Source organism: Macaca nemestrina, chromosome 7, assembly GCF_043159975.1.
Source record: "Macaca nemestrina isolate mMacNem1 chromosome 7, mMacNem.hap1, whole genome shotgun sequence".
Classification (NCBI taxonomy): domain Eukaryota; kingdom Metazoa; phylum Chordata; class Mammalia; order Primates; family Cercopithecidae; genus Macaca; species Macaca nemestrina.
Genome location: NC_092131.1, coordinates 139975742 through 140003587, shown reverse-complemented (window position 1 = coordinate 140003587; position 27846 = coordinate 139975742). Strand labels below are relative to the sequence as shown.

General features: G+C 42.3%; 2 long non-coding RNA genes across 2 annotated transcripts; one reads left to right on the top strand and one right to left on the bottom strand.

Moving 5' to 3' along the window:
* LOC139364459 (uncharacterized) lies at positions 1 to 26432 on the bottom strand. Its single transcript, XR_011626461.1, has 3 exons — positions 26099 to 26432; positions 12215 to 12288; positions 1 to 3572 (listed from the first exon to the last, which is right to left on the bottom strand). It is a non-coding gene; the product is annotated as an uncharacterized lncRNA (long non-coding RNA).
* On the top strand, positions 26318 to 27846 carry LOC139364460 (uncharacterized). The gene is made up of 4 exons (XR_011626462.1): positions 26318 to 26453; positions 26873 to 26958; positions 27073 to 27269; positions 27753 to 27846. It is a non-coding gene; the product is annotated as an uncharacterized lncRNA (long non-coding RNA).

Below are 27846 nucleotides of genomic sequence, written 5' to 3'. Positions count from 1 at the left end.
TTTTTCTTTTTTTTTTTTTCTTTTTTTTTTTTTTTGAGACAGAGTCTGGCTCTGGGTCGCCCAGGCTGGAGTGCAGTGGCACGATCTCGGCTCACTGCAACCTCCGCCTCCCAGGTTCACACCATTCTCCTGCCTCAGCCTCTCGAGTAGCTGGGACTACAGGTGCCCACCACCACACCCGGCTAATTTTTTGTATTTTTAGTAGAAACGGGGTTTCACCGTGTTCCGCCAGGATGGTCTCGATCTCCTTTGTCAGGTTTTTCTACAGGAGTGTTTGCCTCGACCCTGCTTAGAAACAAGGCATGGCTCCAGCTTCTGCCAGCCAATCACAGTTGCAAAAATAAGAGAAAAAGAAGAAAGGAAAACATAAAAGCAAAGGAAGGGAAAAGAGCCCGTTCTAACTTACGTTGCCGGGCACGTGTTTCCCATGGGGCACCTGAGAGCCACTTACTCCTCCCTGCCACATGAGAGTTTGTATTATTGTCCCCTTTAGACTGGAGAGGACACAGAGACTCCAGGAGTTAAATGCCCGAGGACATGTAGTTGATGAATGTCAGAGCCAGGATTAAAACCTGAGTCACTCTGACTTCAAGGCTTGTGTCACCAGGCACTGCCTCTACTCCCCAGGGATGATCTCATTTCACTTGTTTGACTGTCGAGGAGTAATTAAAGTTTAATCCCTTTCCATTACTGTCATTCACACACATTAACACAAACCAGAGCCCTGCTGTCCCTTGGTCAGCAGCACTGTCTCCCTGCAGAAGTCTGCCCACCTACTGGCCCTTTAGTCCAACGCCCCACCCCATCCATGTGTCCTACCCATTCAGCCCATAAAGGTGGCCCAGGCTGTTCCTGTAATCCTGTTGGCTCCCACTCCTCTTGCTCTGGTCCCATCTTTACTAGACTCCCGTTCTTGGCTCTACAGCCTGCCCCACAGCCTCTCACCAGCAAACCCCTCCAGACTTGGTATTTTTTCTGATCTCCCTGGAGTTCAGAGTCAGTGTCTTCTCCAGACTTCAGCTTGGTCCATGCCTCTGGTCTTTGACTCTCTGCTGCCATGGAACCTGATCCTGTCATGGTTGCCCGGCCAGCTCCCTGCCCTGGGAGGAGCAACACTGCTCAGCTAGAGACTCTTGGCATCTCGAAGCAAGTCCTCACTGCCCTGACACCCACTGTTCTCTCTCAGGTTCAGAGATTAATGGGTCCAAGAACAGATAGACAAGCCGTAACAAAGGCCAGGGGAGCCAGGGAGGTCCAGTGTTCCTACAGATGGCCAAAGAAGACAGCTGTAGGGACAAGAGAGCACAGTGAGCAAAGCCATCAGCCCCTCCAGAAATCCGTGGAAACTAAGGGCAACCCCAATGCAGGCTGAAGGAGAGCCCACAGCGAGGGGACGGCGAGGAAGCCACATGGTCTGCTCTCCTCCCCCTGGCAGGAGCCCCCTCCACCTGCTCTCAGTGCAGGACAGAACCACGTGTCTACACAACCTGGCACTGGGGAGGCCCTTAGAGGACACCAAGCACAACACCTACCCTGTCTATGAAATCACTTTGCCTCATCCTCTGTAAGGGGTTATCCAGCTGTGTCCATCTGATAGTTCCAGTGCCAGGGAGCTTACTACATACCTCTTTTCATTTTCAGATAGCTTTGACCATCAGAAAGTTCTTCTTTTCTTATGCAGTTCCCATTACTTCTACTTATTTTTTAAATTATTTTTATTTTTTGAAACAGGGTCTCACTCTGTCACCAAGGCTGGAGTGCAGTGGCACAATCATGGCCCACAGCAACCTCAGCCTCTACAGGCTCAGGTGATCGCCCCACCTCAGCCTCCCTAGCAGCTGAGACTACAGGTGTATGCCACCACATTTGGCTAATTTTTGTCTTTTTTTATAAAGGTAGGATCTCCCTATGTTGCCCAGGCTGGTCTTGAACCCCTAGATTCAAATGATTCACACACCTCAAAGTCTCCCAAAGTGCTGGGATTACAGGCATGAGTCATGGCAGCCAGCTGTCTCACCTCTAGTTCTTACCGACTTACTCAGATTCCTGAAAAATGTCTGTCACTTTCCCATAGGTTTTCTCATTTTGAGGCTAAACATTCCCAGGACCTTCCATAATTCCTCACAGGGTGTTTTCGGCGCTCCAGGCCATCCTCGTGTCGGTGTCTATGATACACTCCAGTGCATCAAAGTTCCTTTGGGACCCTTGCGGCACCCAAACCTCATGCTGTGCCCTACGTGCTGTCTGCTGTGTAAAACGCAGAGTGGAATGTTTCACCATCCAGACTCCTACTTTTTAAACGATCATTAACTGCTTTCTGGCTATGGGATACTAAATCTTCCAACAATGATCTGAGGTTTAAATTTAGTTTTCTGGTAGCCAGAACATACTGTTGGCTCTCACAGAGCTACTTATCAATTAAACTCCTACGTCGCTTGTCTGTGGACTACTGTTGGGCCTCATGTCTCTCTCTCTACTGAACGGTTCATGATTAAAGCCTGAATGCAAAACTTTATATATCCATGTCACTCTACCTTGCTAAAATCAGTTCAATATTCACCTTGCTGAAATCATATGATGTCCTAATTCTGACATCAAACTCACTATCATATATTTCTTAATAAATCTCTGCAGCCAAGTCATTGATATAAACATTGTACATGACCATTCAAGATTTAAAATCTACAGTATGCAACAGTATGCATCTAGAAATCATCTTCCCATCTGTCATCCACTCATTAATCAATAATGTTTTAGGTTCTGTCTTTTAAAAGGTTACAGATTCTCTCTCGTAATTTAATCAGCATTTCTCCAACTTGTCTCCATACTATCATGAAATAGTCTAATATCTTCTTGCAATCCAGATACACTTGCTCAATGCACACTTCTGCTTCTGATCTGACCTGCAAATAGTCCTATTAAAAGAGAAATAGGCCGGGCACGGTGGCTCACGCCTATCATCCCAGCACTTTGGGATCCGCCTGAGGCGGGCGGATCACCTGAGGTCGGGAGTTCAAGACCAGCCTGACCAACATGGAGAAACCCATTCTCTACTAAAAATACAAAAGTAGCCGGGCGTGGTGGCCCATGCCTGTAATTCCAGCTACTCAGGAGGCTGAGGCGGCAGACAATCGCTTGAGCCTGGAGGCAGAGGTTGCGGTGAGCCGAGATTTTGCCATAGAACTCCTGCCTAGGCAACAGGAAAAAAAAAAGAGAGAGAGAAAAATAAAGGGCATGATTTACAGTGAACTGTTCTTGGTTTCTGGTGAATTTCTACTCACTAGACTGAGAGTTCACAAAACTTTCATTTAACAATTAGTTGTAGAGTTTCTAGACTCCAGCTTCTTTCCTTGTTTGACAACTGGGCAGTGTTTTCCTCTCTCCAATCTTTTAGTTCTTTCCTGTTTTCCATAATTCCTCAGATGACTGACAGGCATGCCAATCTCATTTACATGCAGTTTGCTTGAACCAGGATAGGAAGCTGTTCAAAACAATTAGGTGGTGTCGCTGTTTTGCCATTCCTTTCCCCTATCTTGAGCTTCAGTTTCCTGGTCTCTGTGTTTTTTTTCATTCTGCAAATAATTAAATTTGGTAGGTGAGTGAAGTTAAAAAACAGTTGTGCATTCTCTTTGTCACCATAAACATTAATTACACCACCTACCCCAAACAATAGACTTGCCCCTTTGCAATTCCTCCCGCTCTGAACCAAATAAAAACAGTTCTTACTACAGTTCTTTATTTTTATTTTTTTATTTTTTTGAGATGGAGTTTTGCTCTTATTGCCCAGGCTGGAGTGCAATGGCATGATCTCAGCTCACCACAACCTCTGCCTCCCGGGGTTTAAGAGATTCTCCTGCCTCAGTCTCCCAGGTAGCTGGGATGACAGGCACCTGCCACCACAACTGGTTAATTTTTGTATTTTCAGTAGAGACAGGGTTTCACCATATTGGTCAGGCTGGTCTTGAACTCCTGACCTCAGGTGATCCACCTGCCTCGTCCTCCCAAAGTGCTGGGATTACAGGCATGAGCCACTGCGCCCGACTTTACTACAGTTCTTACAATTGTCTTTAAGTCTAAGTTCATCCTGGACTTCAGCCATCCTGACTCCATCTTTACCTGCTCATTCATCCCTTGGGCAAATTTTTTTTTTTTTTGGCAATGGAGTTTCACTCTTGTTGCCCAGGCTAAAGTGCAATGGCGCAATCTCGGCTCACTGCAACCTCCACTTCCCAGGTTCAAGCAGTTCTCCTGCCTCAGCCTCCCAAGTAGCTGGGATTACAGGCATGTGCCACCATGCCCAGCTAATTTTGTACTTTTAGTAGAGACGGGGTTTCACCATGTTGGTCAGGCTGGCCTCGAACTCCTGACCTCAGGTGATCTGTTCTCCTTGGCCTCCCAAAGCGCTGAGATTACAGGCATGAGCCACTGCCCCCAGCCTTGGGCAAACTTTTATTAGAGAATCTGTAACGACTGCACTGGAGATACAGAGCTGGATTAATTATAGCCCTATTCTCAAAGAGCAAACACCTCATGGGTAGGGAAATAGATTTTTTTTTTTTTTTTGAGACGGAGTTTCACTGTTGTTGCTCAGGATGGAGTGCAATAGCGCAATCTCGGCTCACTGCAACCTCCGCCTCCCAGGTACAAGTGATTCTCCTGCCTCAGCTTCCCAAGTAGCTGGGATTACAGGCATGCTCCACCATGCCCGGCTAATTTTGTATTTTTAGTAGAGATGGGGTTTCTCCATGTTGGTCAGGCTGGTCTCGAACTTCTGACCTCGCGATTCACCCACGTCAGCCTCTCAAAGTGCTGGGATTACAGGCATGAGCCACTGTGCCTAGCCTAGGGAAATAGATACTCACATCCAACTTCCTCATAATTCAATCAGCATTTCTCCATCTTGTCCCCAATTAAGATAATGCAATTGCATCCTAGTCATGTATTCTCTTTTTGCTAAATTCTGGTATTTGTATATTTGCTTCCACACACCTTCTCAGCAAGCAGAGCATCACATGGCACTTCTTTGAATATACAGTCATGGACTGAATGACAATGTTTCAGTCAACAATGGACCGTATATGCAGCAGTGGTCTCATAAGATTGTAATGTGTAATTTCACTGTACCTTTTCTATGTTTAGATATATTTAGATATATAAATACGTACTATTGTGCTATAATCGCCTGCAATATTCAGTACAGTAACATGTTGTACAGGTTTGTAGCCTAAAAGCAACAGGCTATACTCTACAGCCTCAGTGCGTAGTAAGTAGGCTATACCATCTAGGCCTATATAAATATACTCTATGTGTGCATATATATAGCTCCTAGGCAATAGGCTATACTATTAATATATAGCCTAGGTGTATAATAGGCTATACTATACACCTAGACTGATGAAATCATCCAACGAAACATTTATCAGAAGCAACACATGATTTTAATTAGGAAAAAAAAAAAAAAAAAGGAAGCTCAGAAAAAAAGGAATCGTAGCTGGTAGCCCGTGTGTCAGGGCAGGAGTAAAGGTATTTACAGTGCATGCTGGAGGATAGAAAGAACAAGGAACAGAAAACCCTGGCATTATAACTGCATTCCCCTATTAGTGATAAGGCAAAGAGTTAAGGCATGCATTTAAGTGGATTTTTGGGACAAGGTGCAAGTGGCAGACAAGAGTCACCAGCTTCAAGTCATATAATTGACAAGCAAGCAGAGTATCTCTTGTCATACATCTAACCAGCAATAAAATAAATGCATATGCAAGCCTATCATTTAAATTGCAGTGGAGGCAGATTCTGAAACATTTCTAAAGGATTACACTGACTTAATACTCACAAAAAGAAAGTTTAAAAGTAAAACTAAGGGTATTTTGTAAATCTGTGACCTCAGAGTCTCCAATTCTGTGTTTCTCATAAGGCTTTAAGTTATTTAACTGCAAAATTCTCCCATGCCAGGGGTTTCAGCGTTTAAGAAGGAGTCAGGGATGCGTTAAAGTACAGGAGCCACGGAGCAGGCCTGGCTGAGTGCAGAAGCCTCTGGGGCAGCAGCTTTTGAAATAGACTTTTGAGGACGAGTGGGCAATGACAGGTTAGAGGACAGGGCCATCTGGGCAAAGGGCCAGGAGCTGACCAAGGGAAGGAGCAGCAGGAGGGGAGGCCATCAGTGGTAGAGCCAGTCTCTGAAGGGCCTCATCCATTGTAGCAGCGAGCCTGGGGTTCTCGTGAAAGGAAAGGGGAACTACTACAGTTTGTGAGCAGGGTGGTATGTCATAAGCCAGTTTGTGATTTTAGGACAAGGCAGGAGACAGGTTCACAACAAGGGCTCCCTAGAGAGCAGCTCTGGGAGCTTCCACACTCTGCTTCGGTTTTATGCGCCTCTTTTGTATATTATCCTTCAGACAAGCAGTCCATTAGCCAGGTGATAAAACAGGGAATAATTCAGTTCTTCCCCTAAGAATCTATGAAACATTTTTTCTGGTCACTATTTTTCTGTTAAATCAGGACATAATACCTCCCCGAGCTGCCTGATAGCCAAGAAGAGCTACTACTATCTTAGGACATCTTACTGTGAACCAGGCAGTGTGCACACGCAGCCTCTCATTTAATCCTCAGAATGTATTTACCCGGAATGAACTATTAATATTCTCACTATACAGATGAAAAAACAGAGGGTTAGGAAGGGAATGTGACTCTCCTTAGATCTTATAAGTGATGTAGCCAGGAGATTCCTATGCTGAATTTCCCAGTAATTCCGGAGGTAAACCATGTGAAGCTCCCGTTGAATTCTAGATATTACTGCGGTCATAGGAAGTGGTGGGAAAACCCTTTCATCCTGCTCAACTAAAGTTTCACTTTCCACACAATGTGCTTCCCTTCCCTCTCCTATCAAGCCGGCGCTGCCAACATGTGTTTAGAACATGAGGTTACTGCTTTTAATTGTAGAAACACTCAGGCCTTTTCAAAAGACAGCAGTTAGGGCTGCTCAATTCGGCTCTCAGCTTCAGCAATACCGTAACCCGACTTGCCTTCTTTTCACTTACTCATCATGCCATGATTCAGAAGCCTGTTGTTCTCAGGGTAACTCACATTCATGCTATTGCATGCAGGCATGGGTCCTGACTTCCTGTTAGTGCATCACTGTTATTTTTAACTGCACTGGGATTAGACCACAGACCTAAATTAAAAGTAGAACCAGAAATTCCCAGAAACTCTGGGGCAGAATTGGTCACACGGTTTTGATTTTATGGTGTTTTCCATTGATGGAAGGTAAGGTTAACAAAAATAATATAATTAAGGTGGCTGGAGTGTGATGAAAATAATCTAAAAGCCGAAGTCAGAAGAACAATTCCCCGTTTCCTTTTTTCCGCTGAATTTAGAGTTGTTTTTGTTAATTGAGACATAATTCACATACTACAAAATTCCCCCTTCTAAAGGGTACCATTCAATGGTTTTTAGTATATTCACAAAGTTTACAACTATAACTCTAATTTCAGAATGTTTGCATCACCCCCCAAAAGGGTCACTGTCCCCTTGAGCAGTCCCTCCCATGCCCCTTTACTGTGCACCAACATCATCTAGATTGTTTGCTCCTCCTCATCCTTCTCTCTCCTCTCCTTGGAATCCTCCAGCTGTCACCAGCCTGGTCACCAGAGATGAAGTCCCTCTGGCTGAGCACAGGGTCAGGGTCATTGCCATTTCACTGACCATAAAAGGATGGCTCTGCCGCCATACACAATGTTGTCTCTGACAATGAAGGAACCCTGCTATCTTGCTATAACTGATAGAGAGAGTGAAAGGGTACATAGGCAGTCAGAGAGGGAGGCAAAGCTGCCCCTTCCTCCTAGCATGGTCTCTGGGGCCCAACCATACTTGAGAAATGGGCCCTCCAGGATACACAATATCAAACTGATAGATTAGGAACACTGCAGCGTGCTCTGAAATCACCCACATACTTCCTGCCTCTTGCGTCACGCCCACTGAAGGGAACACATATTCCTCACCCTAAGTTTTCAGGAAGAAGAGAGACTTCATTCTCTGAACCCCAAAGGGTGAGATGTACAAGGGACACCCCTCTCTGGCCCCTCATTCCCTCCTCCCCAAGGGAGGGAGACTTAGCACTACTTAATGTAACATGTAGTTTTGTCTTAATTATTGTCTGATCCTCCACTAGAACATAGTGTCCCAGAAAGACAGACAGCTGGTTTATCCTTTCCACTGCTGTACCTCCAGTGCCTACAACTGCGCCTGACACAGAGTAGATGTTCTGGAAACATGAATGAAGGAGAGGGTCATAAAGTGCATAAGTGGCATGAAGTCAGCAGTCAAACCCGAACTTAGTCTGTCTGCCACTAGTGTGAAAAGCTCTGAATGTTGAGGCTCACATTTCTTTAAAAATTATGTTTTATCATATTTAAAAACTGTGTGTTCACAGGCACTGAGCAAAACAGGCCCACTGGTTTGGCAAGCACAGGCCCACAGCTAGAGTTGGCTACTACAACTTCCTGGCCACTCTTCTGTTCTCAGGCCTCAACTTTCAGCCCTGCCCACCCATTCTCAGCTAGAGTCCTGGTTCTGAGGCTGAGGCATACTCAGAGCAGGCTGCTGGTTTTCCTCTCCCGGCACCACAGCCTCTCCCCTCAGCACATCCCTGAAGCCCCACTAGAAATGCAGTGATGTGGAGAACATCCTAGTTAAGGCAACACCTCTCAGAGCTGTATGTAGTCATGTTACCACAAAGGGGTCCCGATCCACACTCCAAGAGAGGGTTCTTGGATCTCAAGCAAAAAAGAATTTGGGGCGAGTCCACAGAATAAAGTGAAAGTGAGTTTATTAGAGAAGTAAAGAAACAAAAGAATGGCTACTCCATAGGCAGAGCAGCCCTGAGGGCTACCAGTTGACTATGTTTATGGTTATTTCTTGATCATATGCCAAACAAGGGGTGGATTATTCACGAGTTTTCCAGGAAAGGGGCAGAGATTTCCCGGAACTGAGGGTTCCTCCCATTTTAGACCATATAGGAAGTTGCCATGGCATTTGCAAAATATCATGGTACAAAATGTCATGGGAGTGTCTTTTAGCATGCTAATACATTGTAATTAGCATATAACGAGCAGTGAGGACGACCAGAGGTCACCATCTTGGTTTTGGTGAGTTTTGACTGTTTATTTTCACCACGTCTCCTTTTATGAGCAGGGTCTTTGTGACCTGTAGTTTGCAAAACCAATCCTGCAGATTCCTATCTCACCTATTCAAGATGGAGTCACTCTGGTTCAAACACCTGTGACAATTACAAGCTGCTTGACTTGGGGTGTAAAACGCCAAGGGATGCGTTCTGGTAACAACAAGTAATAAACACCTTGGCTGCCTTTGGAGTTTCACTTTGCTGAGTGGAGTGTACATGTTTGGATCCAGAGCTGAATTGCCCAGACCAGAGAGAGGACAGGCTCTTAGTGGTAACATGCCTGTTGCACTGCTCTTCCCCCAGGCAGGTGCTCCTCTAAATAAACGTTCTGCATTTCTTTGAAGGGGCTCTAAACTATTATCCTGCCCAGGGTACCCATGCATGTCAGCCCACACCCCTCAACCCCATGCTGTACCCCACAATTTACCATTCCTATCAATCCATTTTAACTTCCAACCTTACTCCCACCCCATAGTGGTCTTAGCCATCACCACTGGGGACTAAGAGCTACCATTGGGTTAAAATGATAATTGTTTTAGCCAAATTTCCTCAAAATAAAAAGAGTCCAATCTATGTACAATGCTATCCAAGATCATCCCAGGCTCACTTCTAAATTTCGTTTCAATGGTTTCCTAATGGAGCTTCAAGACAATCCACACAAAGTCTTTTACCCAATGGAACCCTTGTCTCTTAGCTTCTGCAGTAACCTACCAATCCAAATTCAAAAACAGAAAGTGGGCCGGGCGCGGTGGCTCAAGCCTGTAATCCCAGCACTTTGGGAGGCCGAGACGGGCGGATCACGAGGTCAGGAGATCGAGACTATCCTGGCTAATACGGTGAAACCCTGTCTCTACTAAAAAATACAAAAAAACTAGCCGGGCAAGGTGGCGGGCGCCTGTAGTCCCAGCTACTCAGGAGGCTGAGGCAGGAGAATGGCGTAAACCCGGGAGGCGGAGCTTGCAGTGAGCTGAGATCTGGCCACTGCACTCCAGCCTGGGTGACAGAGTGAGACTCCGTCTCAAAAAAAAAAAAACAAAAAAAACAGAAAGTGAAGGGCACGTGGAAACTGGGTCAGCATCTCTTAATGGTGTTGATTCAGCAGAGAATCTAGGCCAGTGACATTTTGTCATGACCTACATTGTGGTAGAACCTTTCATTATACATGGAACTTGAGGCAAGGTTGATTATCTTGGCCTGCGAATGAAGGCACTTCCCCCTTACTCTTGCCAAAGAGAGTGGAAAAGCACTTTTAAAAGTCAGTCTACCAACTTTAGCCTTAACATGTTGGGTGAGCTACTTGGCTCTGGGTTTCAGTGACTACCAGTTCCCCAAGGGCATCTGGATGGCTGCTCTGTAGTGACTGTGGGTGTGTTTATAACCCGGGTTTTCAGGATAGAGGCTTTTTATCTTGTTCCCTAAGCAGAGAACAATAACCAGAGTGTGTTTAACCATAAAAGAATAAGGGTAAGCAAATTTGACTTTAAGGCCATGACGTCAAATGGGGTAAAGCATCAGTCTGGTTTTGCAGGTAGTTTCACGCAGGTTTGGGCCATATGAGGTCCACCCAGGGTCAGACTGTGAACTCCCTGACATCAGTCCTACAGACACACAAGGAGAGCCTGTTAGACCAGGAAGTATATTTGTCCCTCAGCCACATATACAAAATAATCTGCTCCCCAAAATGTGATTATGGTAAATATTACTTTATTCTGTTAGTCTTAGAGCAGGTAGCAACATTTTCTATGGCCTGCCATTAATAAAACCGTATGGCCTACTAAGACCAATTTTTAGTGAAGTAAATTCAAATCCATAAATATTTTCTCATTCAAAAATACAATTCCTGACTTGTCAGTAATGGTTACTAACATTTCCTAGAATCTCTTGGTTATGAGGTTAATTTTCATTAAAGTTTTCAAACTCAAGCAGCCTTCACTGCTTTTTATCGCTCTGGGTAGAATAGACCAAATTTGTTCCCATGGTCCCCTCTACATGCCTTTATTGAAGTGCACGTTGCTGATGCTTCCAGTTTTGTTCATGTCTGTCTCCTTATTGTCTCTTGATGTTACTAAGAGTTGAGGTCATATTTTGATCATCCGTACATTCCCAGCACTTAGTATAGTGCCTGGTACAAAACTGACATCAAATATATATCTGTTGAATAAGTAAATGGATGAAGTATCTTGGAATAGTGCAAAATGTGTGGTTTCTGCAGTCAACTTAATTTCTTTCATTAGCCAAATCGTGACCAATAAGCAAGATTGAAGAGTTAAAATATGGACAAGAATAATTTCTCATGTTCCATTTTCTTTGGCCCACAAAGTTTTCTTCCAAATATCCCTTTTCTTCATAAAAAGGATATTTGTATTTTAAGGACATTTTTATTTCTTTTAAGAGTTTATATTATGTAAAGCTGTAAATTCTGCACAAAGATGAGTATAATCCTCCATGTAACAAGAGACTGGATTTTTGTCCAGGCTCTAATAATAATCAACCGTGTCACATTAGGAAAGTCACTTCCTTATCTGTTGAGAACAGCTAGAGGTGGCAGATGAGTTTCATCTCAAGGATCCACTCCAATTAGTTAGTAGTGACCAGATAAAATACTGTATTGAGGATTCTAAAATCCTTTTGACATCAGTGGGAAAGAATGCTGGGATCAGTTAGTGAGGGCTGTAATGAATAGGGTGGGAAAGAATGATGGAAAATAAGCCAGATAGTAGCCATCCTAGTATAAATGATCTCAGCTGTCCCCTTCAAGGTCTAAAATCCTGATTTGTCTTTTATTAATTCACAGATTACCCAGAATATTTTTAATGTTTATGACATACACATATATATATGGCCAGGATATATTCAGTATTTACTAAATCCTGGCACTATGCAAAGTACTTTGCATGGGTTGTTTCATTTCCTCCTCACAATACTGCTAAGAGACCCACACTATTATTATTCACATCATACAGGATGAGGAAAATGAATCCAGAGAAGTTGAATGGCTTGTCAGTTCAGACGGCTATTAACAGTGAAATCGAGACTCACATCCTGAGCACCTTTCTCCCGGAACTACGTTCTTCATCATCATGTTGGGTCAGATAGTCTACTTTGGCTTCCTTCTAAACAAAACAAAACAAAACAAAAAACCTAAGATAATGTCTGCAGTAGAAAAAAGAAGAATATTCAGGCGACAGGAAAATTGCTCGTATTTCACTCTGATAGACAATGATTTGCAACGTTAAGTAACAAAGGGCAGTACAAATATTGACTGTTCCTGAATCGCTGATACTGTAAGCAAGTTGTTTGAAATACACATGTTCTTGGGAAAATTCAGAAACGTAATCATTTTTCAGTAGTACTACAGAGTTCCTGAAGTTAAGATATTTTATGTAAAATAAAACAGGAAATTAAGATGTTGAGAACATCATTTGAGGCCTTGATGCTAACAGATATTCTTTTAGATAGTTGGTCAGCAACTTTTCCTACCATATATCATCCTCAGCCCCCTCTCAGCTCCACAATCCCTGACTTCCCTTACACTCAGCAGATGAGCTCCTCTCTCATTTTTCCACTCAGTTCCTAGTCTTTTAAGCCAAGTAGACTCATCCAATACACCCCTGCCAGGTCATAATGGCAAGCTACCCTGCAAAAACTTTTCTAGGTTCAGATTAGAAGAGGTGCTCTCATTCACAGATTGTAGCATGATAGCTTCCTAGAAACGGCTACACACAGCCAGAAATGGCTAAACAAATTTAATTTACCAATAGGTGGAGCATGAGACCTGGCCACACTTCCTTTCACTAACACCTGAGAAGCACTTCCAACCCTCAACGGTAGACAAGGTCATTCACACGGGTGCCCAGAGAGTGGGAGAATGTGCATACTGCTTCACAGAGAAGGACGCTACACTTCGTTGCATTTTGTGCATGCATTTTCTTGTATCTTTACTCTCATTTCCCTACTCACTCCTCTCTATTCCAGACTATTCCTTATGTCATCTAGACTCTGATCTCATCATTTGTAACTTTCTTCTTTCCTATATTGGGTTTAAATTAATTTCCAATGACTCATTAAATACACTAATGGATTCTCCTTTTAAGAAATTCAGACATTACAGATAAGGCTAAAGTCCCATAGAGAGTTAAAAACATAGATCTTGAAGGAGAGGTCTAGGACTAGTAGCTCAAATGATAACTGAAGCTGTGGTCATCATGATGCTGTGGACAGAATTTTCTCCTCTGTATTAAACTCTTTTAAAAAAGTAGTTTCCTCCTCCTCAGCATAAGTTGCCTCAAATTACCTTTACTTTCAGAAACAAAACAAACAAAACCAAAAAACCCTCCCTCTTTCCTAAATCTTCTTCTAGCTACCATCTCTTTTCCTCCTCTCCTCCCAGTCACTTCTTTTAAGGTTTTCTCTGTATCTTTCTGTTTATGCAGTTTCACTACAACGTATCTTCTTTCTGTTTACATTCGGTTAGACCTAATGATAAAGAACATAAATTTATATCAAGAGTTAAAAAAAAAAAACACCCAAGTTTACTTAATTGCTGCCTTCTGCTACCCCTTGGCCCCAGAGAGCTGGGAGTAGGGATGGGGAAGCCAGAAGGCAGTGCACAATTAGACCCATCTGGTATATTCTCAGCCAGACAGACGGAGGGCCCCCTAAAGGTAAACTGCTGCTGCTTCCAGTTATAGGACAGTATTTGCATCCTGGAGTTCCCAGCACTCTGCTAAGTACTTGGCACAGCTGAAGAGCAGGTTATTGCTAAGTTAAGCACTTCCTTTCACAAGAGCTTATCTGGGTGTAACTGATATTACCAGAAGTGCTCAGCTCACTTCTCTACTTCATCCCTGTCAATCAATCATACTTATGTGTTTACTCTCACATCATCACATACCATCATAATAAATTTGTTTATGCTTTTAAGCCTAAGATCCCTCTAATTTTTTCTGGCGACACTCCAAAAGGAGTCTCAATATATGAGGTATTAAGCTAGTAAATCCATGGATCAAAAGGGAAGGCCCAAAATTTCCTCTGACTGTAACATTCCATATGTACACAAACAAACCAGAAATAAACTCTCTTTATAAAAAGACAGCTAGTTGTCTTGATAAAATTTAGTAAGTAGTATCCATTCTCTCCCCCAAAGATTTAAAACCGCTTTTACCATATGGATTAGTTCATTTTCACGCTGCTGATAAAGACATATCCGAGACTAGGCAATTAACAAAAGAAAGGTTTATTGGACTTACAGTTCCATGTGGCTGGGGAGGCCTCACAATCATGGCAGAAGGCAAGGAGGAGCAAGTCATGTCTTATGTGGATGGCAGCAGGCAAAGAGAGAGCTTGTGCAAGGAAGCTCCCCCTTATAATACCATGAGATCTCGTGAGACTCACTCGCTATCACGAGAACAGCATGGGAGAGACCTGCCCCCATGATTCAACTACCTTTCATCAGGTCCCTCCCACAACACATGAGAATTCAAGATGAGATTTAAGTGGGGACGCAGCCAAACCATATCGCCATAAACTTCATTTTTAACTACACAGGGTTCTGTTTTCTTTCTTTTTTTTTTTTTTAATGGTTCTTTGATCTTTAATTCTGATCCAATGTCAGTATCATGCTGTTCTAATTGCTGCAGTTTTTCATTATATTTTGATATTTGGTAGGGTAAGTGACCTTTTATTGTTATTTTTGGCAAAAATATTTTGGAGGGGGATCTAGCCTACACACTTGGTCTTCCATGTGAACTTTAGAATCAGCTTATTATTTTCTATTAAATATTATTTTTGAATTGGTATGGGGCATATCAAATCAGTGAGAAAGAGTTGGACTTTATAATATTCCAGTATTGGAGATAACCAGATAACTACATGGAAAAAAGATAAAATCCTATTTATTACTGTCACAATTTATCAAGATACTTTCAACATGGACAAGATATTAATGCAAAAATAAATAAAACGACACAAATACTTAAAGAAAATATGAGTGAATTCCTCTGTAAGCTGTGAATGCAGAAAATCTTTCTATGACTCAACACCCAGACAAGGTAAGGAAGATTGATAAAGCTGACCACATTAAAAAAAATTAATGGTAAAAAACTCCAATAAATGACAAGGTAGATACATGACAACTGGAAAAAATATTAGTAACTTTTATCATAGCTAAAGAGTTGATACCCTTAATACACAAAGAGTTTCTAAAAATGATCAATAACCCTACAGAAAAATAGGCAAGAGATAAAAGCAAAATGATAAGAGAAATGCAACTTAAAGTTTTTTCAAATATGCTCCCCAAATATCATCAACTGATAATACAAAGCCAAGTTTTTTGCTTTCATATGTAAGGGAGAATATCACTTCAACAGAACTTTCATAGCATCTTGGAGGGAAAAGTAATGTAGGATTTTATTAAGAATAGGAAGGTTGGATTCCAGTAGGTCTTTCAAAGTAGGGTTGGGGAAAGACTTGATTAAAATTGGGGAAGGATCCTGATATACACTTTAGGATCATGACATACTAGTGGAAACCACAAGGTGAGGATTTTGAGGTGAGGGATTCAGAATCTTAGGGCATCAACTGTCTTTTGATGCTTTCTATTGGAGTTGATGGAACTTTCAGGAAGTTACCGTAATTAAAAATCAAGTTATTTGTCTGGGCAAGAGTATTTTGGAATAATAAAGTTATGCTAATAAAGACAATAAAATATAAAGCCATGTTCATGCTTTATATTTTAGGTTGTGTGGAGGATAAGTAGTTTCAGTCGTCAGAGTCCACACTATGTAGCAGGGCGGGGAATAGATGGTTTCAATTCTTATAACACTGAGATCTTCAGTTTCACCTTAGAGATACAGAGAGCTAAAAAAAATAAATAAATAAAAGGGTGTTTTCCCTTTTACTAACTAGGAAAAAGATGGACACGCTGCAAACTAATGACTTTTCTTGACCCAGCAGAGAATTAAAATTGCAAGGCAAATAATTAACCTAAAAACTAGAGAGACAATTACCTGTAGGGAGAAACAAGACCTAAACATTTGTTACCTGGAATATATGATGTCAAATGTTGTACAAAACAGAGAATATTTAACTAGAAATTTTTAACAAATTGTGGGCCAGTATGAGTGTGAAGCCCTTCAGGACAAAGATGGGAGGTGGCATTCCAACTTTTTGTAGGTCTCTCTTCCAGGAACTCCTCTAGGCTCTCGCAGAGGAGACAGGGAGAAGCCTGAGAAAGTCCATCTCTTAGGGTTGGAGGGCAACAGCAGCCACTGTAGAAGCTCCACCTGGACTGTCTTCCCTACTTTTGCAAAAGAAGAAAAGTCTCAGTCTATATGGGGAAGGTCATCAAAATGGGTATCTGAGGGCACTGGTGGAAACCAACCTCAGCTGGGGGAGGCAAGCATGAGAGTAAAGATAAAACAGGAATATCAGACAGGCCCAGCTTGATGTCTGGAGGAGAGGCAGGAACACCTGTGAAAGTCACAGTTTGGAAACCCACAGGTTTCCTATTCACAGTACCTGCGGTTCACAGATTTAGTCTCAGCTTCATAGACTAGGCTTAATCAGATCATCGGAGAATACCTTCTTCCCTGGCCCCTTACCACCATACCAACAAGCATCAAGTAAAAATAACAGAAGAATACAGCTGGGAGAGCTGCAGCAGCACACACTTAACTAGGGAATGGTGTAGAAGAAAGACTCAAAGACAAGCAAAGAGACTAAAATAAGGTATCACTAGAGGAATTTGAAGCTGCTGATGCACAGAGGTAACTGAGGCAACAACAGTTTTTAAATCCAACCCAATTCCTTACTAGAGTAATACAAGGCTCTACACTAATGGCTAAGCAGAAGGAAAAGTACACTGATCTCCAAGCATAGAAGTTATTTACATCAGTGCCTAATGTTCTATTCAACATGTCTGGATTTCAACAAAAATATACAAGCATACAAAAAGGCAAGAAACAAGAATCTGAAGAGACAAAGCAATCATCAGAACCAGGCTCCAATATGACACAAAAAATTTTAAATTAACTATGATTAATATGTTAAAGATGCTAATTTAAAAGGTAGATAGCATTCAAGATCAGATAGGTAATTTCAGGAGAGACAGAAGCTATAAGAAGGAATCACATGAAAATGTTAGAAATCACAAACACAGGGATTAAATTGAAGAATACTTTTGATGGGTTCATTATCAGACTCAACCAAGAAAAAACCCTATCCATTTGAAAACATGTCAAAAAATTATGCAAACTGAAATACAAAGAGAAAAAAAAGAGTGAACAAAAAGAATAGAGTACCCAAGAGTTATGGGCAACATAAAGTGATCGGACATGCGCATAAAAACTCTAGAAGAAAAAATAGTGAATGTGGCAAAACAAATATTTGAAATAATAATAGCTAAGAATTTTCCAAATTTAGTAACAGACAGCAAAACACAGATCCAAAAAGCTCAAAAAACATCAAGCAAGATTTTTTTAAGAAACACACACCTCACACCTAAGAACATCATATCCAAACTGCTGAAAATCAAAGAAAAAGAGAAAAAATCTAACACACCCTGAGAAAAAGATACAGGATAGACAAACAAAGAAAACAACAGAGCAGGCATGTTATCAGACCATGCAAACAAAGACAATGAGATGATATCTTTAAAACGCTGAAGAAAAAAAAATCCGTTAACCTAAAATTCTTTATCCAGTGAAACTATCCTTCCACATGAATGAAAAATAAACTTTCGCAGATAAACAATAACTGAGAGAATTCATTTTTAGCAGACCTACACTACAAAAAATATCAAAGGAAATTCTTCAAGGAGAAAGAATGTGATACAGTTAAAAACTTGAGTGCTCAACCAGGCACAGTGACTCACCCCTGTAATCCCAGCACTTTGGGAGGCTGAGACAGGCAGATCACCTGAGGTCAGGAGTTCAAGATTAGCCTGACACCATGGCGAAACCCTGTCTCTACTGAAAATACAAAAATTAGCCGGGTGTGGTGGTGCACACCTGTAATCCCAGCTACTCGGGAGACTGAGGCAAGAGAATCGCTTAAACCTGGAAGCCAGAGGTTGCAGTGAGCCGAGATCATGCCACTGCACTCCAGCCTGGGTGACATAGCGAGACTCCATCTCAAAAACAACAACAACAACAACAACAAAAATCTTGGAACTACACAAAGAAATGAAGAACATCAAAAATGTAGTAAATGAAGGTAAAATAAAATATTTTCCTTATCTTCAATTGCTCTAAAAATTTGACCATTTAAAGCACTAACAATAACAATGTAGTTTGTGTTAAGAGAAAGGAGAATATGTAAAAGTGAAATGTATGATGATGGTGGCACAAAGGATAGGAGGTGGGAACTGGGAATATTTATAAGATCCTCACTGCATTGGAACTGGTATGGTATTATTTGAAGGTAGACTTAGATTATTTTAAAATGTGTATTATAAAACTTAGGTGAACCACCAAAGAAGTTTTTAAAAGAGATGTAAATAAGTCAATAGAGGAGATAAAAATGGAATTTTTAAATGTTCAATTAAACCCAGAGAAGGCAAAAAAAAAAAAAAAATGGGGGGGGAAATAAGCAAATGAAACAAATTGAAAATAACTAGCAAGATAGTAATTTTTAACCCAATCATATCAATAATCACTTGAGATGTGAATAATTTAAACATACATGTTAATTTCTGATACGAGATTGTCAGAGTAGATTTAAAAAGCAAGAGCTAACTATATTCCAGTTGCAAGAAATCTGCTTTAAATATAAGGATATAGGTTAATAAAAGGATGGACAGCAATATACCACATAAACACTAACCAAGAGAAAGCTGGAGTTGCTATGTTAATTTCAGATCAAGTAGACTTCAGAACATGGAATATTATCAAGATAATATTATAAGATTATAAAGGGGTCAACTATCCAAAAAGACATACTATGCATATAACAAAAGTACTTTAAATGAGGCAAACACTGAAAGATCTGTGGATATGAATACACAAATCTGTAATTCTAGTTGAACATTCAGTAATGGATAGAAAAAGTATACAGAAAATCAGCAAGAATATAGATGATCTGAAAAACACTATCAACCAACTGATCTGATTCATATTGACAGAACACCCCAATATGGGTGAATGTACCACACAGTCCAGATTTAAAGTTTTAGTTTGAACAGTTGGGAGTGGCCCCCGCAGCTTTCCTTGCTGGTTGACTGAAGCCTGGACTCACTTGTGGCCTTTATTAAATCAAGTTGAGTTGCCAACACTTCCTTTATAAAATACAGAAGAAAGAACCCAAAGGCTTAGGGGAAAAGTAAAGTAAGAATGGATTTACTATGGGGGATCTGATCAGCCACCCCCTCATTATGCCCCCAGGAGGTCCCAGAGGACACTGTCATCAGCAAAGCCATTCATTGGTGAAGAGGGTCTGGCTCCTCATAGATCCATTAAAGGACCTATGGTCACTGTCATCCACACCTGGGGGGATGAGAGTAGGAGGTGCTCTGTTTACATGGACCTCCTGGTTTCAGTGGGCTCGGTGGGGATGATGGGATCTCAGAGCAGCAGAGGCAAGCTCTGCATGGTCACCAGACTGGGCAGCAGGGAGGGAGTGGAAATCAGGAGGGTCGACCCTGCAGGAACTTTGGTGGTGGCTAGTTGGTTGTATGCTCCCTAAGACTGAAAAGATGGGAAGTTGCAAAAGCTACACTTGATCTGCATAATAACACACAGAAAATCTAAAGTTTATGATCAGTCGTATGGTTGACCCATGATGGTGAAAAGTCAGGGGTCAATTCCCAGACTTTATCCCAGGGATCAGCAAACTTTTTCTGTAAAGGGTCAGATAGTAAACAGTTTAGGCTCTGAGGGCCAGATGTCTCCATCACAGCTGCTCAGGTCTGACGCTATAGTACAAAATCAGCCTTAGACAGTGTGGAAAGGAGTAAGTGTGGCTGTGTTCCTATGAAACTTTATCTGTGGTCACCGAAATGTAGATTTCATGTCGTGAAATATTATTATTATTTTGGGTTTTTTTCAACCATTTAAAAATGTAAAAGTTATCCTTAGCTTGCAGGCCATATGAAAACAGGAAGCAGGTAAGATTTGCTCTGTGGGCTGTAGTTTGCCAGACTCTGTATTAGTGGTCCACAGACTTGATACCCCTTGGATACTAACCACAGCTGGAATCAATCCTGAATTTTCCAAGTCCCTTTAGATGCCATATTTTCAACTGCCAGCCCTTCATTAATGGCCTCTTCCTCTCTCCCAAGAATCCCTATGATGTGCCCAAATGAATCACAGCTGTGCTTAGAGTTCTAGGCGTTCCTCCAGCCCATGACCCTATTACTGACCCCCAGTGATACCCTTTCCTGTACTTTTCCCTGTCCACGCAACCTTTTCCTCCCTTCCCAGCCAGTCGTGATGCCACAGCTGTGCTCCGCCATAACCTTAAATGAGCATTAAGAGACAGGGGCTTACAAAAGGGTAAAGTTGTTTTAGTCTCCTGCTATGATTGATTTGCCCTGGTAATTTGCAGCACCATGATTTCTCCTTAGCCAGGAGGCAGTAGCAACCACAGATAGAGAAATACTCACTTTGCAGAGCTTAGGAAAAAATCCCACACAATGAAATACATATTGTTACTTATGGCTTTGCTGGTTTTGCTTCTCTGCTCTTCACAGTCTGTCCTTACTGTACAACAACTATGCAACCTCAGAAAAACTAGTCTTGGGCCCCAAAGATTACTTGTCTGATTTATCCTACCTGATCTTGTAGCATATTTGCATAATCAGTATTTCTGTATGCCCAGTGCTGGATATAAGTACATAGATGAGCATTAAAAATCTGACTGGCTGTCTCTCTTTTGTTTTTTTCTCTCTCACATGGTTTTAATTTTATTTATTTATTTATTCATTTTATGTAATGTTACTTTAAGTTCTGGGACACAGGTGCAGAACGTGCAGGTTTGTTGCCTAGGTATGCATGTACCATGGTGGTTTGCTGCACCTATCAACCCATCATCTAGGTCTTAAGCCCTGTATGCATTGGGTGTTTGTCCTAATGCTCTCCCTCTCCTTGCTCCCCACCCCCCAACAGGCCCTGGTGTGTGATGTTCCCCTCCCTGTGTCCATGTGCTCTCATCGATCAGCTCTCACTTATGAGTGAGAACATGCCGTGTTTGGTTTTCTGTTGCTGTGTTAGTTTGCTGAGAATGATGGCTTTCAGCTTCATCCATGTCCCTGCAAAGGATAGGAACTCACCCTTTTTATGACTGCATAGTATTCCATGGTGTATATATGCCACATTTTCTTTCTCCAGTCTATCATTGATGGGCATTTGTGTTGGTTCCAAGTCTTTGCTATTGTAAATAGTGCTGCAATAAACATAAATGTGCATGTGTTTTCATAGTAGAATGATTTTTATAATCCTTTGGGTATATACCCAGTAATGGGATTGCTGGGTGAAATGGTATTTCTGGTTCTAGATCCTTGAGGAATTGCCACACTGTCTTCCACAACAGTTGAAGTAATTTACATTCCCACCAACAGTGTAAAAGCATTCCTATTTCTCCACACCCTCTCCAGCATCTGTTGTTTCCTGACTTTTTAATCATCGCCATTCTAACTGGTGTGAGATGGCATCTCACTGTGGTTTTGATTTGCGTTTCTCTAGTGACCAGTGATGATGAGCATTTTTTCAAATATTTGTTGGCTCTATAAATGTCTTCTTTTAAGAAGTGTCTGCTCGTATTCTTCACCCACTTTTTGATGGGGTTGTTTGCTTTTTTCTTGAAAATTTGTTTAAGTTCCTTGTAGATTCTGGATATTAGACCTTTTTCAGATGGGTAGATTGCAAAAATTTTCTCCCATTCTGTAGGCTGCCTATTCACTCTGATGATAGTCTCTTTTGTGCTTGTGCAGAAGCTATTTAGTTTAATTAGATCCCATTTGTCAGTTTTGGCTTTAGTTGCAATTGCTTTTGGTATTTTAGTTATGAAGCCTTTGCCCGTGCCTATGTGCTCAATGGTACTGCCTACGTTTTCTTCTAGGGTTTTTATGGTTTTGAGTTTTACATTTAAGTCTTTAATCCATCTTGAGTTAATTTTTGTATAAGGTGTAAGAAAGTGGTCCAGTTTCTGTTTTCTGCATATGGTTAGCCAGTTTTCCCAGCACCATTTATTAAATAGGGAATCCTTTCCCCATTGCTTGTTTTTGTCAGGTTTGTTGAAGATCAGATGGTTGGAGATGTGTGGTGTTATTTCTGAGGCCTCTGTTCTGTTCCATTGGTCTATATATCTGTTTTGGTACCAGTACCATGCTGTTTTGGTCACTGTGTTGGCTCTCTTTTAACACATGCTTCCACAATTGTAATTCTACATCTCCATTAGAATCTTCTCCAGTTCTTAACTTTTCAGTTTGTTTTGCTTACATGAAGCAAAAACATGTTTTTCTTTTTTTTTTTTTTTTTTTTTTTTGAGACGGAGTCTCGCTGTGTCTCCCAGGCTGGAGTGCAGTGGTGCGATCTCGGCTCACTGCAAGCTCCGCCTCCCGGGTTCACGCCATTCTCCCGCCTCAGCCTCCGAGTAGCTGGGACTACAGGCGCCGCCACCACGCCCGGCTAATTTTTTGTATTTTTAGTAGAGACGGGGTTTCACCGTGTTAGCCAGGATGGTCTCGATCTCCTGACCTTGTGATCCGCCCGTCTCGGCCTCCCAAAGTGCTGGGATTACAGGCTTGAGCCACCGCGCCCGGCCAAAAACATGTTTTTCTTATAACCTGCCACACAGCTCTGGTCCTGATCTCACCCATTTATTCTTCTGAGTTTCCTGACCATCATTTCTTTTTATTTCTATTGCTGCCATCTTGATTTCACTTCTCCACTGTTCTGCACACTGTAGTACACATGACACAAAGAACACTGATTAAGACAGAAAAGACCTACTGAGTTCTAGTCCTGGCTTAGTTACTTGGTATCTATGCAATCTTAGCAAATCATGCACCTCTCTGAAATTGTTTATCAACTGAAAAATGGGCTAATACTATCTCTGCCTATTTCACTGGATTCTAGTGAGAATCAAATGAGGCAACGCATGTCCAAGTGTTTCCTAAAACACTATTTAATTTTTTCTTCCCAACTTTTATTTCAGGTTCAAGGGTTACGTGTGGAGTGAGAAAGAGGCATAGGTTGGGATTCGCTCTCCAGGCCTTGGGGCCGTACGAAATTCTTTCCTATTCTGCTCATTAACTTATGCAGCTAGTTCATTCCAGACCAGAGAGAGGAACAGACCTCCAGGCTGACACTCCCAGGGCTCCTCTTGGTTTTATTTTAGCAGAAGCCAAAGAGAAGTGGCAGCACCTTTGCAGCCTCCCTGTGACCTCTCCAGTTGAGTCCAATCTGGTCTGAGAGTTTGTTCTGCCAACTTGAGCACTCTAGTGAGAATCAGGAGACTTCGGGGATTTTCCACTGTGTTGAAAACACTTCAGTTTTGCTTAGTGCCAGCACTGCCAGGTCTCAAAGTCTGGAGCCATCTATAAACAAGTTCTAGCCAGATAACTGCCACGAGCCCCCACTCCCCTTAAACTAACAAAAACACTCTTATCTCCCAGCCAAAAAAGAAAAAAATCCCCATCATCGTCCAAATGCACCAACTTCCTATTTTTCCTGGCTGGCTGCCCTTTCTTCTTCATTGCCTTCTCTTCGTTTCCCAGCAGCAGCCAACATTCCCTGCAACTTGATCAGCAGGGCAGGGCGGGTTCTACCTAGCAGTGTGCAGGACATAATGTGTGGGAGGAGATGCTGGAGGGGGCATAGCAGGACTCCCCCAGTTCTCCAAGAGCCAGAGGCATTTACAAGGCTGGCCTGGGGAAAGATCTCGTGGCCTACTCTAAATAAACACTTCAAATCCTGGATGGAGTCATTGCAAGTCACCTGTGTTCAGTGCTTCAGAGTTTACAAAGCTATTTCATACACATTACGTGGCCCCATGAGGTCGGATCTTATCTTCAATTCAAAGATGAGGAAACTGAAGCTCAGATAATTTAAATGGCTTTTCTAAGATTATCTAGAAGAGCCTGGAACTGAATTTCAGACCTCTGAGTAAACTCTGTGGGCTTGGCCTTACATTTGGCATCACAGAAAGGATAGATGGTTTTGAGAAGTCTCAGGAGACAGGTGTTAGTGAGCATATGCACACATACACACACACACACATACACCTCATGGTGCAAATTCCACTTTAAGAAACTCATACTGAATAAGACAAAGTACTTAACAAAGTTCTGACATCATACATTGCCTCACCTGGGGACAAGACCGCCCTAAGATCAACATCATTTTGTATCAATGAACCTGACAGCAGCTTATCACACTGAATGGCAATCATTTCTTTACAAACCGCTGCCAGGTTCATTTCCCCTAGGAAATTCAGAGCCCTCATCAGTCTGTGAATGACTCAGGAGACCGCACAGAGCCTACTGCACCACTGATCCTAAACACATTTTTTGTGTGTTTGTAAATTATGAGAATCATGAGGACAGATAAACTGCCACTTCAGTCACCTTGCTCAAATATTATGCTTATATCAATTATGCTCATGATTCCCCAAGTCAGGCCCAACAGGATGAGGGTGCATGGAGCAGGTGGGCCAGAGACACAGTGAGGTGCATTGGGAATAACAGGAGACCAGGGGAACTTGGCTAGGTGCGAAGCCGGTATTGAGACAGGTAGCTAAACAGGAGATGTCTTGGAGTGAACAGAGGAAAGCCCAAACTAAAAACTGCCAGAGCTGATGTGCAACGTGAAGCAGGCAGCAGTGTGACAGCACCTATCCTGGAAAAGGAGGCGCTAGGTGGTTGGCCCCAGTTCACTACATTCCCCTACATGCCCCTTCTGGGCAGGGGTAGTTCTATTTGCCTCTTTTTACTGTGCATCATCTTGAAGGTGCCCTGCTCCCTCCAGCCCACAGCTGCAAGAGCAAATCTGTATGCGCAATGCAGATAATTCCTTTAAGTTACCCTTTGTAGTGGGGACTGTCCTATCTCCTCATTGAAGTTGTAGTAGCAACAAGTCACTGGGGAAGAAAACAATTTTTAAAAAATCAATGGGGAGCAAAGTAGAATAGAAATCATTTGCCCTACTGGGCAACTAGAAAGCTCACTGCTTTTTTCTTGGGCTCTGGGTTTTCATGGTGGTGGTGGTTGTTACTTGTTTTGTCTTGTTCTTAATGTCTCTGTAGTTAAAAAGTCTTGGAGACACTTGAAATAAACACCTCAGAAAAAGGCTTCTTGTCAGATCCCAGGACCCAGCAGGGCACAACCTGTGAGAACAACCCCCTGAGCACTGAAGGGAGGCATCGTCTGGTCATCGTCTGGTAAGCAGGCATGCTGTTCGCCTGACACAGCCCAGGCACATGTTGGCAGTGGAGGACTTGTGAGGATGCTCATGTGAAACTCTCAGGGCATCCCAACCAGTAAGCAGAGCCTGGGGAGTTGGAGGCCCAAATCTGAGAAAGGCAAAAGAGGTCTCTCCTCAAGTTCTGGGTCAGAGCCCCTTGAAGACAACAGGAATCTGGGCAGGTCACTAAAAGAGGGGTTCAGCAGTCCAAGGTCAAAGTTCAGTGACAAGAACAGAAAGTACCAGAGGGGGAAGGCACTTTCTCAACAAAGAAATCTCAATGCCCAGAATGCAGGGCTGAAGCTATTGAAGACCAACTATGTCCACCTAGATTGGACCAGGTCATTAGGAGTGGGTGATTCTTATCTGTGGGTAAGAATCAAGTGACACCCCCACCCCACCCACCAGCTACGGAAGAAGAAGGAATTACAGAGATTGGAACCCAGATAGGATCTGATCATTGAATGATCTCATAGTTAACCACTGAGCTAAAACTCATTGTAAAACAAGGTTAATTATGACTTACTTTTCTTTCCAGAATTAAATGTCTTCCATGTCAACACTCATGCCAGGATTATACAGACACTGGGACAGCCTCCTCCCACAACCAGCCTCCTTCCCTGAGGTCACCTAGGGGAAATGAAGGCATTGGTGAGAATACTTTCCATCACACCAGAAGAGATGAGAGTTTAAACACCATTAGACTGAGAAGAGAAACTCGGGGGGCTTTTAACTTCAGGACAACCAGGGAACCACGCTGTGGTAGAAATGGAACTTAACTTCAAGCTTCCTGGCCTTGAATCCCAGTTCCGCACCTGACTTGTGAGTCAGCACTGACAACATAATGATTGCAGCCTGTTTTGGCCGAAGACTCCAAAACAGTAAGTGCTCATCACTCCCACATACCGAAGGGAAATACCAGACTGCCTATGCAGGATTTGAGAACTGAAGGTTCAGAGACAAAAGCACTTAGGAAAGAAAAGAAATTTACTTTCAAAAGAGCTCAAGGGAGTTAGACTTCAGACAGCTTGGCTTACAAATAAATAAATAAGTAAATACATACATACATACATACATACATACATACATACATAAGTCTATAATAGATATTTAAAGGGAAAATCCTTTAACTTTAGCAAGGTTAGCTAGTTTACATTAGCCTGTTCTGGTGGATTTTCTCATATGGTTATCACATCCTCAAAAGTCATAACATATGGTCAGCTGTCAGCATTACAAAAGCCAGGATAAAGGTTTTTGTTAGAGTCAGGTAAGAATCAAATAACACCCCCAACCCCATTAGGAAAGGAAGGAGTTACAGAGGCTGGAGACCTAGCTTTACTGGAGAGGCTAACGGCTTGCTTATTTCAGACACCAGAAGCAGAAATGGTGAGTTTATTATTTGTGGTTTATCTCCCAGTGCAACTTGGTTTTATTTTGTTTTCCTCCTTGGTTGTGAAAAATGGTGTTCAGATTATTCATGTTATTCAGTAAAAATTGCAGGAGGCCATTGTTTTGGACTAAGCTCTTGCACTAGGCCCCAACAGATCAGACTAAAAACCAAAATGGAGTCACCCATGCTAAAGTCCCACATCACCAAGCTGAAACCGAGTTGTCATCTGGCCTTCCAAGAAATCAAGAGAGAAGGATAACAGCCAAATTGCTGAGCCAAAGTGGACCACAGCAGTGTTGCTCCCACTGTAGGTCCTTGGCTGGGGAAAGGGAGATGCTTTATGATTGAAGTTTAGGGATTTTTCTGTTTTTTTAAAAAAATTAAATTACATAGCACTGTACATATTAATTATTGATGTAAGACTATTCTGAGGATGAAAGTACCTGGGAACTTTTATTTTATTTTATTTTATTTTATTTTGAGACGGAGTCTCACTCTATTGCCCAGGCTGGAGTGCAGTGGTATGATCTTGGCTCATTGCTACCTCTGCCTCCCAGGTTCAAGCAATTCTTCTGTCTCAGCCTCTCAAGCAGCTGGGACTACAGGCACCGGTCACCATGCCCGGCTAATTTTTGTATTTTTAGTAGAGATGGGGTTTCACCATATTGGTCAGGCTGGTCTCGAACTCCTGACTTCAGGTGATCCACCCGCCTTGGCCTCCCAAAGTGCTGGGATTATAGGCATGAGCCACCGCGCCTGGCCAACTGGAGACTTTTATTATTATACACAGGAGAAGCTATGAGGTCTGCCTGAGATGAAGCCAGGGAAGAACCAGCCCCACAGCAGGAGTGAAGAGGCGGTGGTAAAATAAAGATTAACTTGCT